Here is a 12,104-nt window from a genome sequence, read left to right as displayed (position 1 = left end):
TTAAAAACATCGATTAAAGTGTATTAATCGATACGGATTTGAAACATTTGTCAATCGAATTTATTAATTTATGATGATTTTTATTCACAAGTAATCAATGCATTCGATTCTAGATGTCAGATTTCGATTTTTAGAGTAACGTCTCTAGTATTTAAAAAGAAAAAAGGTTAATTGACACAAAATTGTAGCGACGTCAGTTCTTCAATTCAGAAATTGTTTATTATGTTTAGAGTGGTTTATCAGTAAAATGAAATCTTAAAATAACTTCTATCGGTCATTATTATTATAAATATGTAATCGTAATTGAAAAAAGTTAAGCAAATGTGCAGTTCTAACAAAACGAAATATCATGTTATTCTATGTCGTCGTTACTAGGTTACGTTGTTGAATTTTGTTGAACTGTCAAATGTTGCCTATTAAAATGGCTCTACATTAACTATAGCTCTTTTTGCTACATCCTCATGCCAGCTTGTAAAGCAAAAGAGAAACATAGAATAAATTATAGGAAATGTCAAATCATAATCTTGTCAGACACGCGACTTGGAGTTTCCAGTCTTGATCATAAATCGCCATATTATTATATAAAATCTAAAAGTAGCTCTTATAAATGTTACTCTTTGAACCATATTTGATTATTTCAAAATGATGATATTTTATTACATATATATGTCTTCATTTTTATTTTCATGATAAATACAAAGACACAAATGTATGTAATATTATTTAATTTCTCTAACTTTTAAAACGATGCCTTATAAAAATGCAACTTTAAAAGAATCTCGTTGATTTAGTAATAATAAAGGAGGCTCAGATCAGAGGCTTTATTCAACCATATATCCTCTCCTAATTTCTATTTAATTACTGGTAAACCACAAGAATCCATCCCATTTTGAATTTGTGTTATTCATTTTGCTTTTTAAAATCTTTCTGTTGTAACTGTCGTTGTTGTTCTTGAATAAGTTGTTGTTGTTGCTTATGCAGGACCATACACATTTCACCTTGTCGTTTCCCTCGTAGCTGGCAATCTTTCTGTTGCTGCTGAATTAAAGCATCCTGACTGATGATCTGCTCTTTTAGTTCTTTAATAATACTCTCGTATAGATCAATTTCCTTCATTAATACATCTTTTTTATTCTCACACATTGTTGGGGCAGAATCCGATGCGTATGCGCACAATTGGCCGATACAAAATTCACAATTTCCAATTTGTAAAATAGAAAACAATATGAGCAAACGAAACATCTTGGTCTGATTGTAGCCTGGTGAATGTTTATGTGTCTTCTTAGCTCATTTATAATGAGCAAATGGATACACAGTTCTAATTTATGTCCCTTATCAAAGTCGTAATTTCTCGTTTATACTAACTACGTTTATACCGTTGGTTTATACTAACAGGATAACTTATACGTTTGGTTTGTTTCAATATTTCTATACATCAATTTTATTAATGTGAAAGAAATTTTATGGGATATAAAAAAAAAATGCTTTGTAATCAGAACGGATGCCGACTAATGGTTCTATTGTTATAGGGAGACCACTTATAGCAGTTTAAATTCAAATTCAAATTAATTGAAAGTGAATGCGTCAGTGTTACTCCATAAACATCGGTTGAAACAGAAAAAAATAATAATTTGGTAGTATTTTTCACTCATATAAAAATGATAATTTATTAATTCCAGATTATCAGCCTGACTATATTTAATTTTAAAATCTACATTTTGATCCCTATTCGTATAAATATTCGTCGTAGGTAATACTGTTATGTTGCTTTGTTATAATTTTATTTTGTCTATTTCTCATATAAAATATCAATAAGTGCTGATTTACACAGGGTCAGTAACTGACTACAAATTCGAGGCAAATCAGTGCTGACCCGAAAAAAAACCCTGTGTAAACAGATTTGAAGTCAGTACAGAGGCTTGAAGTCTAAGTAAACAGTTAAAGTCAGTCGCGGCGCCGAAATTCGGCGCCGCGACTGACTTGTCTACTGACCCTGTGTAAATCAGCACTAATGTTAGTAAATCGTAAACCAATACGTCAGTAAATAAATTAATAAAATTCCAGGTCAATGCTGACATGAAAATTATATTAAACGCAACTATAATGTAATTTAATAATAGACGAATAACGAATAGGCTGAATACGTAATTTGGTTGAATTTTTGTGGCCAACTACTAATTGAGGTGATAATTAGGTAACACGCTATATAAAATCGATTTAATTCGTATTAATAACAACTTATTGTACTCGTTAACAGAATACAGCTTAATTAAAATGTTCATGGAAACCAGACTATTGATATGTACAATGTACAAGTACTAACATTAACTGAGATATTTTCTAAACTAAATAAAGACTGCAATATATTTATTACCATTATAAGATTAATCTCCCTGGCATTATTTATTTGCCACAAGACAAGGTTTCTAACTACACTAATGAGATTTATTACTTGTTTTGTATTTATGTAATTTAAATCAATTCAAGAGATATGAAACCCCGTCGTTCATTACCAAAGCCACGACAATAATATCTTTCATATCTATATAAAGAAAAATGAATCTCCAGATGTGTTTCAATTTTTCAATCTCAAGATTAAAACTTCACAACGACTCGACAAATTCAGCAGAAGCTTTAACGTTTCGGTTAATCAACAAGGAAGGTTCTTATGGAGAGAAAAAGTGTAAAAGGGGCCATATAGAGCAGAACAACGTCTTCCGGGGCAGCTAGTACTCAACATATCTATATAATATATAAAACTCAAAGGTGACTGATATAATAGCGATCTATCAACGCACAGCCCAAACCACAGGACGTATCGGGCTGAGATTTTGCATGCAGGTAGATGACATAACGTAGGCGTCCCCTAAGAAAGGATTTCCCAAAATTGAACGGGGAAAAACGGGGATGCACGTACAAAGTCGTGGGCGGAAGCTAGTTTTAGAAATAAAGTGTAAAAGGGGCAATATGGCAATACAACGTCTAGCGGGGCAGCTAGCATATATAATTTAAAAGTAAAATACAAAACAGTAAAATAAGCAAACATTATGAAATTATTGTATTCAGTACATCAGTGCAACGAACTTCACCATCCACCAGTCGACCTAGGTGGAGTCCAACACGTTCACATCGTAACGTTACGACAGATTGTATAATACGCAAAAAATACTCTTCATAATAATTATTATTATTGCTACAAAAAATGTAACGCTTTCTCTTTAATGTTTGGCTTTTCGCAAGTCATATAAGTACCTAGTGATACGTTTTTAGCTGCTGGCGTTTTGTGTACTGTATTTATAGTAGCCTTTTTTTTTGCGGTTGTGTAAAGACTTTAAAGATTTACCACTCTCTCTTTTGTTTTGATTTAAAATTATATACGACGTCATTTAATTTTTCGTCCAACTTTACAGACGGATGTATATATCTGTTTATTATATTATCTTTAACATAAAAGCCAAAACTGGAGTTTTGGAATAAAATCTTGATAAGCAATTTATTTTTAGGTATCAAGTCATGTGAAATATTGCATACCTACACATTATTTTTAGCAACAAATTTTTGTTTTCAAATGAGTAAAATAGTAGATCGAAATTAGGTCAAATGTCTGTACTCTGTACTATAATTATTTTGAAACGCATTACCGGTTGCGCGGTTGATTCAATATTTACAAAAAAAACCCTTCAATTACAACCATATAGTAGTAAAATTGCATTTAAAACCTAGCATTATATATCATCAACTATCACAAAACATAGATAAAGAGAATACATAGTATTTTTTACGCTATTTGATATACATCTTCTATGTACCTATTATTACTAGTATTACCTACCTACAACACACATAAAGGTCTTAGTATCCAAAAACCACTCAAATTAAAACTCATGCTGAAACTATACAGGACTAACCCTGTATACCTAGTTACAATAAATACGTGCCAATAACACCAAAACTGTATCAATTGGCATAAAATGTGTTATTACCTGGATAAACGCGCAACTAACACAGCTTCAACACAAATAAAGGATCAACGAAGCTGCAGTATCAAATAATATTGCCTCGATTATAGCGATTGTCCTACTTTACATCATACATATAATTTACAATACGCTATGAAAAGCGCAATCACTCACAATGTGCACATAAAGTTACTATTATAAAGCTGTTTGTTTGTTTGGATGCTTGGTTGAATGCGCTAATGTCAGGAACTACGAGTCCGATTTAAAAAATTATTGCAGTGCCAGATTTATTGAGGACGGCTGTATGCTATATATCATCACGCTAAGACCAATAGGACCAAACCAATGCGGGCAAAACCGCGAGGCACAGGTAGTAAAGTTATAAAACTATAGATATCCAGTCATGTGCGACCGGGACACAGGTGTGCCAGTATGTAGGTCACGAGAAACCAGATAGTCGGATGTCTCGAGTTGTGAGTCGAGCTCGACTGCGAATTAACTCCCCTGTTGAAAAATGTACTTCTGTACGAACAACATAGATAATGTTTTACTGGGTTCAGTGGACTTGCATTTATAATGCATATTTGCATAGCGATCAGTCTTGTCTAGAAGTTTATGACAGTCTGAGGATTAAAATAACATTGTTCACGAACACTGTTGCTTACTAATTTGCAAACTACGTCAAAGTATTTTTAATATATTCTCTTTGCAAGTCAAGTCTTGTTAGGAGTCCAAATTAAAAAAATCTTTTAACTAACTATTTTAATAAGGATTTTTGCAGTTAGTTAAAAAAAATGTGTGTTAGATCTGTCAGCAATTTCAGATATTTTTAGCTTCGAAATTGACACTAAAAGTGAAATCAAGTAATCATCGGCTCAGTTATCTTGATGGTATTCACAAATACTGTATTAATTGAAAAAAACTCTTAACTAACTATATAGACAATAAAATTCCCTAAAATTATTAGTAATTCATATGTTTGTAAGATAAGTGGTTGATGGACAATCTGGTTTGAAAAATCACATATTTGAGCCAAACAGCGCACGGACCGCGTACACAGCCTTAAATAACATTTTAACTGTGCCAATGATAGTAAAAATATCACGGAAGTCTGTATTGCCGAATTTATAATATGATGCCGCCAAAGATAACATCGCAGCAACAGCTGGTGAGAATTCCAATAAAATGTGTCAATCTTATTATAACTTATGAATAATAGGAATTAAACTTCAATTGGATATAAAATCAGTTCTATGCTGAGTAATATATTCATGTGAATCATAACGTTGACACTAACAAACGTGTTTTGCGTGATACATGCACTAAAATGCATTTAACGACGTGCAAGGTAAACGACCTTCGCGCCCTAAATTTACAATGTTCTAGGAAAGATATCGACTGCTTACGAGATCACTTCTAAATCCATTAGATTAGCGATAGCTGCACTGCCGTTATCAGCAATTGATAATGTGACGTAATCCATTCAGTGATCAGTCACACTTGTTTACGAAGTGCTCATAAAATTCTTATAATTTCGGCTACGTTTTCTTGGCTCATCGGTAAATGAATCAGTGCGATAAAACACAATGGTTTCTGATCATTTCTATATTTACGAATGAACTTCCGTTCGAGTCAAGGTCGGTATTAGATTTATAGCCCGATATATAAACAACCAGACCAGTCTGTTTTGAAGATCAAAAGATCATCGGACACAAAATGTCACTTTGAAAAAGTTCCATAATTGTTATAATATGAATATCATTAACTAAGATGGCAACAAAAATTACATTTTTCGGGTCTACCTGCTAAATAGCAAATTATTTGAGACAATAAACACAAAGCAATCACAAAGAGGTATACTTTTTAGTTTTTACATCGCAGTATGAGATATTTAAGTTTTAAAATCAGTATAATTTTATCCCTAGGACTGAAACTAAATGATAGGACAGATATAAAAAATAATTTATATCCAATATATCCTTGAAAAACTGGCTAAAACAAGAACAATTAAAGGAAAATTAAAAACGCATCATTTACTATGATAAATAACAAAGTCACCCCATTAGCTACAATAACTATGTATATAGATTTCTTAATTCTTATATAAATACATATAAAGTAGTATTTATATCCCTTCAATACTAGTAAAAGCGAATAAATTCATCTCCCATATCAAAACAAGATCCCGCGAGTCCCAAGACATTCCTGTAACAGTTCACAAACCAGATTCACGTAACCGTCCGTGTTCAAACCCGTTACACATCCAGAGCGGGAATAGTTACCGATTCATAAATAAATGACTATGCTTCCCGTTTAAATGGGATTATCCCACTATACTAAAGAATCCTTACCAAAGAACACTGAAATGTACGCTGAGTCAAATTCTAAATTATTACCTGAAGTATTTATACAGATGTGAAACTATTATGAATAAGACTTTCAAATAAATGATAATTACAATGACGCACATTATCACTTTCTTGTACTTTATTGTGTATCTGTATTTATACATTCTTTTATAGTACCGTAAAATGCTGTAACATTGCCTTTATAGCTCAACATTGCCTAAATTCAAAAAAGTTAAATTATTCCCGCTGCGAAATGTTTTTTATTGTCTATGGTATTACTAAAAGCAAGTCGGCAATCTGTATGGCAACATTCGATCACACGTCACTCCAAATTTTAGTTAACAAACTGTCAGAGTCCGTTTCATTGTCAGTGCGGATACTCGCTTTTTACCGGCTCTCAGGAAAATTTCATTTTGTGAATATTTATGCTTTATTTTCTAGCGTAATATGTTATATAGCAAAGAAAATATGCTCTTTTATGTATTTTAACTGTTTCTTCTGTATTATATCTTAATTTAAACCGTTAAATCATGGTCGGCAAAGTTGTGTCAGATTTTCGCAACTTTTTACTCAACATTATCTAGGGTTAGGGCTGCCCCTTTTAATTTTTTCAACAAACTCTTAATCGACCGTGGTTTTGCTTGTGTCATTGTTTTTTTTGTATTGGTCTAACAACGTTTTATAGAAGCTAGAACTATTGTTTCTTTATTTATCATCATCAGAAATTAAGGATGTCGAATTTAATTTTCTTTAAGTCATTTATAGTACTTATGATTACATGAGCAACCCACCCAAGAGTAGAAGAAAACCAGGGGCTAGACAGTACTCCGATTATTCGCAGGAGATGCTGGCGGTAGATTTAGTCACATGTAGAAAATATCTTCATACGAGGCGGAGAAGCAATTCGGTATTCCTAGGCGTACTATTCTTAACAAAATATGTAAGAATCTTCATGTAAAATCTGTGGGCCATCCTACAAAATTATTTGCAGAAGAAGAAAAGCATATTGCTGAGGTTGTTAATTTATCAGCAGAGTTCGGTTGTCAATTGAGTATGATTGACTTGCGTATTGTTCTGCACGATTATTTAGAAAAAAAATGACCGATTTCAGGTTTTTAATGGAAAATGTTGAAAAACTATTTGTTGATCTCACTGCAGGCTGCTGTTGTAATTTTTATTACTTATACGTAATAGGTACCAACATTAAAATAATGTTATTACCTAATATTATTACATATTTGTTTTCCTATGAAAAAATGTGATTAAAATTTAAGTACAACAATTTGATTTATTAAAAATATATTTGAATATTAAGAAAAATTGTTGCATTTCCTTTGGGGCAGCCCTACACCGAACTCACTTTTGTATGGGAGTTTTAGAGAAACATGCACAACTTTGCCTAGCATTGTAAAAAAAAATTTCTTGTGCTATTCAAGATTCAGTGAAGTCTGATGTGGAAAAGAACTTCATGGCAATATGGGTGTCAAATCCGTTACCAAAATACCTATTCATTTAAAAAGATATTATGACAGGCAATGTTGTAGTTTTTACCTCAACTTTGCCTACGTTTTCAAAACAATTTTTTGGTGCTTTATAGGTGTTTTTTTTACTAATAGCAAATGTATTCCTATAGCTTAAAGTCCAATATTGGACAGTAATTGAAAAAACATACGACTTTCTTAACGATTAAAGATTTATCGAAGAAAAACGTCAAAATCCGTGCAAAGTTGCAGCATTTTACGGTAATTGGGGTTACACACTATGATATATAAGGTTACACATATTATTATGTACATTCGATATAAGTCGAAAATAGCGCTTGATATGGTAAGATAAAACGACGTACAAAACTATACCATACATTATCATAGATTCGGGATTGTTTCCACGAAACTGCATAATGTAACGCGAATGTATTAAGAGCGCTTATTCAATTTAACGCAAGTCAAAATCTCCGCGATCTATTACGATAGATCGCGGCTTGCGCTATCCTTTTACTATGAACAGCATAGGTCCACAGGAGAGCGCCGAGCAACATGTCCTCTCTCTGGGAAGGCTCGCTGCCGACTGATTTTAATCGGGTCGCGCGCAGTGTTTTATAGTACTTTAAAAAAAATTGTAGAAAAATAATAGAGGTACCTTAGTTGATTTTTTAAATTTTATCTTATAAGTAATACGTTCTTTTATTGCAATATGTATAAATTATATTCAACTAAGTCAAATATCTTGGTGAAAATAATCATTTTGTCGAGTATAATTTCTAAAAAAATTCACATTGTTCGGATTTTAATTTCGTAAGTTAGGAGTCCAAATTAAAAAAATCTTTTAACTAACTATTTTAATAAGGATTTTTGCAGTTAGTTAAAAAAAATGTGTGTTAGATCTGTCAGCAATTTCAGATATTTTTAGCTTCGAAATTGACACTAAAAGTGAAATCAAGTAATCATCGGCTCAGTTATCTTGATGGTATTCACAAATACTGTATTAATTGAAAAAAACTCTTAACTAACTATATAGACAATAAAATTCCCTAAAATTATTAGTAATTCATATGTTTGTAAGATAAGTGGTTGATGGACAATCTGGTTTGAAAAATCACATATTTGAGCCAAACAGCGCACGGACCGCGTACACAGCCTTAATCTGAAATCAGGTCAAACTTGTAGCGATGCGCATATGAAAGCTATTTCCTTTTCGATCTCCATTGCAGTTGGAATATTAACATGTTCGTTTCATCTAAGATTAAATAATAATCACGTTAAATTTTCGACATTTCGTTAGTTATTATTACATTTCTCATATGTTTTTGTAATTTCACAAATCAACCTTAATTATTCGAATTCGTGGAGCTCACAATTAATGAATAAATGTAACGAATTAATTAACAATTAAATTCGCATTAGAGTGTTTCGTACACTGTTTCAATCTATTCTATACATATAATAAATCTGTAGAATGGTCAATTCTGTACATTGAAAATATTGAAAAAATAAATAGCAGGGGTTGTTACTGGATCGATACAAAACCCAAATATGTGATTAAAAAAATTTTTGTCTGTCTGTCTGTCTGACTGTCTGTCTGTATGTTCAGGCATCACGTGAAAACTATCGGTTCGATTTCGATGAAACTTGGTATAATTATACCTTATTATCCTGGTCATAAAATAGGACACTTTTTATCCCGGAAAAATACTTAGAAAAAAATAAATCTTAATTTTTCCGCGCGGACGGAGTCGCGGGCGGAAGCTAGTTAGTTAGTAAATAAATCGATAGAATGTAGATAATAGTGTCACTTAAATATTTTTTTAATTAAATAAAATCATATTTTTTCCGTCTTCACAACTTAAAGGCTAGATGAGAAGAAACTAGGTATACTAATAGGAAAAATATTTGAAATAATATAGTGCATAATTTGCGCAAAAATTTCATGAAATTTGCACTACTTATTCTTTATCTCAATTTCAATTTTCACTCCCAAATTCGTTCAACCACCACCATAAGCGCAGTGCAAATTGTAATGCACTGAAAAAAAAAAGTGTCAACGCACCTGACGTGTGTTTTTCTTGAAAAGTTTGAATTTCATGTTGAATCTATATACACCTTTTAGTAAGTTTTATCATCACCATATAATTTCCACAAGGACACAGAAAGCACCGTATACGAGCACACAAGATAAACGAATGTAACGTAAACAAAACTAAAATTATAAAACACGTGGAATGAACGCAAGCGACCGCCTAGCGCGGGCGGTTCGTAAACTCTGTTTCTTCACGTATTATTATTACGTAGCGAGCGTATGTTAACCGTGCGGTAAGTTTTCATTGGCATTCTTCAAAGGTTTGCGCGAAATGGTGAATAGTTGCATTATTGTGTATCGATTGTTACATAACCGATTTTATGTATAGCGCAGACCCCATGGTCACCCCCGGTAGGGTACACTAAATATTTTTAGTTTCAAAATATAGTTAGAATACCTATCATATATAATAAAAATGAATCGCCAAATATATTGTATCTAAGCTAAAAACTCGAGAACGGCTGAACCGACTTTCGTTAATTATTATTTTTAATAATATTCCTTGAAGTACAAGGAACTTTCTTATGGAGAGAAAATGTAAACATGTAACACGGGCGAAGCCGGGGCGGACCGCTAGTAAAAATATATAAAATTGATAATGGAATATCTCAATAACTCAAACATTTAAAATAAGGAATGCAATAATCTATATCTATATATATATAATTATATAACTCAAAGGTGACCGATATAGTGATCTATCAACGCACAGCCCAAACCACTGGACGTATCGGGCTGAAATTTGGCAGGTAGATGTCATAACGTAGGCGTCCCCTAAGAAAGGATTTTAGAAAATTCATCCCCTAAAGGGGTAAAATAGGGGATGAAAACTTATACCATGAAAATTTTTCTTTTCCACGCAAGCTAAACTAACAAAACAAAACGTTGAGAAATTCCATAAACTTTCAATAATTATTTTTTGTCAGTATAGACTTGACTCGAACTATTAACCAAAATTGAACCTTATTACTTTAGCCGAAGGGTTACAAAACAACAACAGACGAAAACTTAAATCTCTGTACAGCACAATAGCCTTACAGTGGCCTACTACCTTCAAGAGTAACAAAAGAGTTGTCGACGCCTCCATTAGACAAAAGAAAAAACATAATAGTTTGGAGTATGTAAGAGAAAATACCCACTTCGAAGTGCCTTGTATGTCGAAAACAACGTATACCTACGTAATTTAAATCATTTAATATTTATCAAATTCAAAAATATTAATTTAAGAAAATATGCAAAATATGTAAATGCATATTTTACACTGCTGTTGTTCAAATCCGGGTTTAAATTATATACCTAACATATCCAAAGAATATAACTAAACATGATAAGGACATTTATAAAGATAGAACTAGAAAAAAAATCTGCCTGACAGTATTACCTTACCCTACTTTGAAAACTGTGTCGACAAAATGGAATTTCAAATTTAAACACGTAAAAAACTTAAAACATAAAATATGTAAATTTCTTATACATTAATATATAATTATACATTATATTTGTGAACATCTGCGCCACGCGACTACATTTTCTCAGACTCAGTTCTAAATAATTTAGCAACGAAACTTTTCCATAATGGGAACAGTAATTGAAGTAACATTAACTATGTTAACTTTCTAGAACATATGAAATTCTCAGTACTCTCCTCACTAGGTTAACAGAGATAGCATTAAGGTACTTTTCCACTAATAATGTGCGAGGAATGTGTTGGTAAATAACCAATAGTATCACTTCAAATTTCAATATTTATTTACACACACATTCCTCCCACATCATCATCAGCCCATATACGTTCCCACTGCTGGGACACGGGTCTCCTATGAGGGTACAGGCCATAATCCACCACGCTGGCCAAGTGCGTGTTGGCGGATGACACATTTCGTCGAACTTTTTAATTCTTCGACATGTCGGTTTCCTCACGATGTTTTCCTTCACCGTTCGAGCAGTGGTGATGTTACAACATGCGCAGATAAATTGAAAAATCAATTTATTTCCTACGCGCTCGCCTGGTCTCGAACCACGGACTTATCGATTCGAAGTCTAAGGTCTCACCACTGAGCCACCACTGCTCTGTCTTTCCTCCCACATCCTCGCACATTATTGGTGGAAAAGCACCCTTATCCTGCCAAGTACTAAGTTATCTACCTACCATCTACATTATAACGGGAAATATATGATTGTATGGACACCAAGTTATACCCTAATCATTCATTTGCTTCTC

The 12,104-nt window shown here is 32.6% G+C and overlaps 1 protein-coding gene across 3 annotated transcripts in view; it reads right to left on the bottom strand.

Annotated features, from left to right (window-relative positions):
* LOC123698960 (ceramide transfer protein) overlaps window positions 1-12,104 on the bottom strand; it is a 44,351-nt gene that overhangs the window by 26,820 nt on the left and 5,427 nt on the right. The gene's annotated exons all lie outside the window — the stretch shown is intronic.

This window comes from Colias croceus, chromosome 17, assembly GCF_905220415.1.
Source record: "Colias croceus chromosome 17, ilColCroc2.1".
In the NCBI taxonomy this organism is placed as follows: Eukaryota; Metazoa; Arthropoda; class Insecta; order Lepidoptera; family Pieridae; genus Colias; species Colias croceus.
Note: the sequence above shows the minus strand (reverse complement) of the source record. Positions and strands in the feature narration are given on the sequence as shown.